Here is a 6,354-nt window from a genome sequence, read left to right as displayed (position 1 = left end):
GCGCCTTCTGGAGTATCCTGTTCGTGATGCCAAAAGTTGTTGTAACAGACAAATAAGTTTTGGATCCCAAGGTTAAATTTAAACATCTGAGTTTTATTGAATGAGAAGTAAGACACAAGATGTGAAAAGGGTTAACTTAAGTCAGTTCTGCCTGAAGATTAGACTTCTAAGCAACAGGAGTTTATGGCAGGAAAGGGGGTTAACTGATAAGGATTCCAGATGCCAGCTAGGAAAACCCCTGGGGACTTAATCCCTGACCATTTGGCCAAAAGGCTGTAAACTGGCGAAACACGTGACCTCCCCCCTTTACCATAACAACGAATGACGTCCGAAGTAGCAAGGAAGGACTATATAAACCTAAAGTTTGTACCGGCACCTGGAACAATACTTCAGTTTTGTTGTTTCTTGTGGGAAACAAGACTTTGGCTTTATTGTTCCTTGCATGCAATCGAACTCATCTGTTTAACTTCATCCCGGGATCCAGAACCTTATTCTTTCAGTTACAACAATTTTGGCGTAATCGGCAGGATGCTCCAGAAGACACAGAACTTCCCATCGGCAGGAGAGACGATCAGTGTGCACATTACTAAGAGGTAAGGACTCCTCTTTTTAAAAAAAGTCCTGACTCTCTTGTCTGACCGGTGGGGAAGTCTCTGAGAATCGCCCGAGATGATGGAGTAAAATGTGAGTTCCTGAATTCCTCTGGCCCGGGGAAGACACCGTTGTATGTAATGGGTGGTTGGCTGTAAGTCCAGAATTTGGTCTGGCAGGCGGTGATCCACGGTATTGTGTACAGGCATTCGAAACTGCTGTTGGGTGTATGCCTTAATTGCACGTATGAAACTGGTGTTGGGTGTATGCCTTAACTGCACATATGAAACTGGTGTTGGGTGTATGCCTTAATTGCATGTGGTTTTTGAACGGGGTTGTACCTTTACCGTGAGGCTCAGAACAGGTGTGGGCCTTAAGTGCGCCCGGGGTTCTGAAGCTTGAGTGGTGCTTTGAATGCACGTATAGTCCAGGATTGGGTCCTGAGAGTAGCTACCTCTTGATCGTGCACAGATAGGCGTAGCGTGGTTTTGTTTTGTTTTAAAGGGAACAGGAAAGACGTAGATGATACATGTATGTTTTTCGTGTTTTCCTCCGTTTAAAGGGAGCAGCAGAGACATAGATATAGATGTATGTTTCTGGTGTATTTCTTGTTTGTGAACATATACACACACACGCACGATACTTACATAAACACACCTCATAATAAAAGAGCAAAGCACTAAGTAGCAGGATTTAAAGGACATTGAGATCCGAGAATAGCCCTGATTGAGCTCAGTGTGTAAGTCCACCCCGGGGCAAAAGCAGCGATGCCGGCGTTCTGGGGATGGTGAATTACTGATCAAGGAAGGGAGTTCTGAAGGTCTCATTCCTTGCCTGTGAACAGTGCTGTGTAAGTCCTCTCTCAAGACTCTGAGAGGCATTTAGATCTGGAGGTAACAGACGCCTTAGCTGAATGAGTGCAGGAATGCACAGGTTTTTTCAAATAAAAGCATCCCCCTACTGTATGAGCTGTTACCTCACACACGATAAAGTAACTCTTAAAGAGACCGAACATGTGTGCTAACTGGTGGTCTGAGAAAGTGGTGGAAGGGTCCGTTTATATATCGGAAAAGTGCAAGTTGACGGAAAAGAAGGAAAAATATGGGAAAAGCTGAGTTTGTCAGAGGGAGTTTGGGGCGAAGACACCTCTAAAGAAAGCATATGAGTATTGGCAAAAGCACAAGGACGTAGCTGCCAACCTGGTGCGCGGCCGGCACCAGTGGTGGCAGATACATGAGAGAAAAAAAGCAAGAGAAATTGGAATGTGATTACTTAAAAGTGTGTTTAAGGCGTGGCTATGCACTAAGAGGAGAAGGACGTGTATCTGTCGAGCTCCTCGCCGAATTTAGCAAAATAGGCATAAAAATATAGTCTTTTAACACAAAATACCAACATAACACTTTTACAGTGTAATAATGTCACTTGCTGACTATTTCGGACAAACCCCTCTCGCCCAAAACCAAACAAAAGCGTCAAGAAAGAAGACCACTCTGGAGTATGGAACTTGTTGGTTGTGTTGGTAACTTTGAGAATCCCACTGTGACTGCTGTGGCCAGAAGTGCATACTCTGGCAGTATGGAAGACCAGACGGCCTACTGACACAGGCGGGGGACCATACGGCTAACCGTTCATAGTGGGTGACCAGGTGTCCCACCGAGTGTCAGGGGGTGACCAGGCGGCAGTCTCAGTGCTGTGTGTGAAAAAGACTACGTCTCCTTGATGACCAGACATGGCACAGTATTAACCATTTAGGAGATATGAATAAAACTATGCCATCCATTTAGTCAATATTGAAAAATAGGGGACACATATTTTTGAGAGTGTAGGACTTATGCTGACCTGAACCGTGGGGTTCATGGGCACTAACTGAAAGCTCTGGGTCTCTTCTTTCACATTCGTTTGGCTTGTAATTGCACCGTTTTGGAGATATTTGTGAAAATATGTAATCCATGTTGTCAATTTTCACAAATATTGAACACACATTTTTATGGATGCAGACATGATGCTGAGTTTAAAACTGGGGATAAAAGGCATTAACTGGAAGCTCAGAGTCTTTGCTTTCATATGCACTTGGTTCGGACCTAGTTATATGCACTGTATTGGAGATATGAATGAAAATATGTCATCCATTTTGTCAATATTGAAAAATAGGGGACACATATTTTAGGGAGTGCAGGGCTGATGCTGAGCTGGACTGTGTGGTAAATGGCCATTAAATGAAAGCTCTTAGTCTCGTCTTTCATGTGCATTTGGTTTTAAGCTTGTTTGCACCGTTTCGGAGATATTACTGAAAATATGTCATCCATTTTGTCAATATTTTAAAATATTGGAGACACATTTTTATGGATGCAGACGTGATGCTGAGTTTAAAACCTGGGATAATAGACATTAAATGAAAGCTCTGAGTCTCTGCTACAAGCTACTATACAAGCATTTGGTTTTAAGATTGTACTATGCATCGTTTTGTAGATAATCATGAAAACAAGTCATCCATTTTGTCAAAATTGAAAAATAGGGAACACTTAATTTAAGGAGTGCAGGGCTGATGTTTCTTGGTTTATATTCGCTGTGGGTGAAATTCTTGGAGCATTGCCTGCATCTGTTCATTTTTATCCCCTCCGAACTGCATCAATGTTGTATCCTCTTTCTTCAGATCCTCTGCTGTCTCTTCAGCATTATTGCAAAGCTGTGTTCCTGTCTCCCACTGGATTCGCATCTTGGCCAGATAGAATATCTGAAAGTGTGCTCCTCTGTTTCCAGTGTGTCTGTCTTTTCTAGTTGTTCGTAGATCTGCTCTGTGAACCCCTCGGGGGATGGTGTGGTAGCAGGACCTACTTGACCCTGCACAGAGCGGTCATCTGGAGCACATGGTTTTACTGTATGCATGACCATTTGCTCTCATTGCTCAAGCCCGCTCATTACACTTTCTGCTTAAGGAATCCCTTAACAGCACGATTGCAATCGTATGCTGGGGTAGGCATAATACGCGTGCACTCTCATCATCACTGACACAATTCTACCCAGTAAAATAGATGCATGTGATCCTCTAGTAGAACTCAAGAGGAGACTCAGACCTCCGTGCTTAACCCGGTGGAAAGCGGCAACAGCCAATACCTGATCAATATGGATAAAATATTCCTATATCATAGCTTGACATCAAAGCTGTTACAGATCTATGGTCCCTGTCTTGCCATCTACTCATGTACACCCTGCTGGTAGTTTTTCTCACTAAAATAACTTTATTTGGTTCCATAGCTTCAGGCATGAACTGGAACATATCCTTCAGCTCCTCAATATAGGTCTTGACATTATAACTAGGTACTGTCATAGCAAACATTTCTTTGTCTTTTGCTAGCCATCTAAATTAGTGGAGGTTAAATCTGCTGTCTTACCTGCAAAAAGGATCAAGGTGGATACAACTGAGCGTCCTGTATAGGGCTCTTTCTCATCCACTCGGAGATCCTGCTGTAGAGATTATCTGAGCCCAGGCTTCCTGAGTGCCCTTGTACCCTTGGTCCCTACCTGAGACACAAATGCCCTGCTCGAGATTTCTGATTTCTTCCTCAATTAGCATGTCTCTTTGTTCAGTTATTCGTTAGTCGTGTTGTGTAAACTTTCCAGTTTGATTTCCTGTTCATGCAAGCTTACCTGTATCTCTTTTCTGGCCTCGTCCATGACAGAGGGTCTTCTATTTTCTATTTTCACTAATGCTTCTTTGAGTAGTTTCTTTTTCTGTTCATTTTCCATTTTCTTTCCACTGATTATGCCCAATATTTCAAATTGCTTTTTTTTTATATTCCTCCAGCTTACTCTTCTTCTGAGCGTCTGAGCTTTTGACAACCAGGCCAGTGTCAATTCAAATTTATCTAGAGCAGTTTAAAGCTAAACTGGATAAGACCCGTACCCTTCCTTTTTAAACGAGGAAATTGCCTTGGCTAGGATTTCTGCGTGGGTGTTTTCAATCTGTAATCTAAAGTCAGACTTCTTAGTACTGTCCCAGTAACCAGGATTGTCGCAATGAGAGATCCTAATTATAAACCACTGAACTTCAGATTATCTGGCAACCATTTCTATTTTTCAGGGAACAAAAGACTCTTTTTGGAATTTTACCTTTGAACACACTTTACTACAGTTCAATGACAACTATCTCTCCACAGTAGCATAAAAGGTAACCCTTACTTACTTATAGTGTAGCTTTAGAGAGCAGGGGCTGCTGGGTTGATTGTTTTTCTACATACAGAACAGCAGGGAAGCATCTTGGCTTTCCTGTAACCTCTACACTGAAATCCTGTGCCAACCATCTTGCGACTGTCTTAGAGAGATTTTCAATTTATCCCTGAAGCACAAGAAGAAGTTTGAAGGGTCACAGGAAGCAATGGCCCTCTTTTACGGATCTGTCATTGAGAGTGTTGTGCAGTTTCCCATCACTGTGTGAGATGGCAACACTTCTGCCCAGGACACGGAACAGGTAGAGAGGGCAGTGTATATCGCCTCTAAAACTCCCCTTCCCTTTGTGGATTCATTCTCCAACTCTAGACTGAAACACAAAGCTCTAAAGATGCTCGCCTGCTTCTTCCACCTTTGTTTACCTTTCTCCTCTCTGGTAGTGCTTAGGTCTGTTAAAATAACGTGCACAACTTCTGTAACAGCACCTGCCCAGAGGCTTTGAGATGTGTGAATACAGTTATATAATGTAGGTTAAATGAATACATTATTACTGGAGTATGTAAGGACAGTATATGATGTGGGAATGTTATTATTGGTTTTATGTTTGTACTGTCCTATAATGTACTGATGTCTTTTGCTTGCATGAGCAGACCAAACCAGACTCGATGCAAAATTCAGGAAGTTGTTATGGAAATAGAAGTGTTGAACTTGAGAAACTGCAGCAACACAGACTTAGCATAAAATTACATGAGAAAATATTCAAACAAAAGCCAGTTTCAGTCTATTTTTGTTCCTGAGGAATAAAGCCAGCTGTTGGTTATTTGTTATCAACGAGGCTCTTTAAGGCCTTTACCTTCAATAAAGCCCAAATCCCAACAGAAATTTCTCATGTGCCTTGCTGGAGAGCAGGCCCAGTTTTCTCAGCAATGACCCATGACTGAGATTCATGGGTTCTTCCAGGTGTCCCGTATATCATCTGGCCTATGTGTACCATCTTTGGTATTAAAATACACACTCTCAATTTCAGTATTTTTTTGTTTGGTTTCTCTGTTGCTCTAAAGGCAGATAAAGGTGTCAAGTTAGAGGTTGGTTTCAGCAGTTTCACTTCCTGCACAGACTGATGGGTCTGATTCTCATGCTAAGTGGACAGTTAATCAAGTTCACAGAGAAACATTCAGAGTCAAGATGTTACAGCCTCCCTCTCGTTTGTCTATGAGGGTCTGGGTGTGTCCTGAGAGAGACCCCTGCTGTTCCCAGACTGGGCTGCAGAGAGGCAATTAACTCTCTCTAACAAATCTCATATTTTGCAGAGAAGATAAAAACAGTCATCCGCCTGCTCCAAAGCGTGTCGTTCTCCCTAAAAAAACCTCCTGGAGACACTTAATCATATTTCAGGTCTTCTCCCACAGCAATCTCTTTTGGCAAGGAACAGTAATGTCATGAAGTCCTGTTCATCGACCACAAAAGCCTGCCTCACTGGTCTAAGGTTGACTCTTTAATTTATTTGTCTTCCAAACGTGTCTTTATCTGGATGACAGGTGCAGAGATTCTTGTGATTCCTGTGCCAGCTATGTCTTTAGGACTGTGCTGTTTTCT

This window comes from Atractosteus spatula (assembly GCF_055471065.1).
Source record: "Atractosteus spatula isolate fAtrSpa1 chromosome 17 unlocalized genomic scaffold, fAtrSpa1.hap1 SUPER_17_unloc_3, whole genome shotgun sequence".
Taxonomy (NCBI): domain Eukaryota; kingdom Metazoa; phylum Chordata; class Actinopteri; order Semionotiformes; family Lepisosteidae; genus Atractosteus; species Atractosteus spatula.
The sequence above is the reverse complement of the archived record's forward strand: the minus strand, read 5'-3'. Positions refer to the sequence as shown.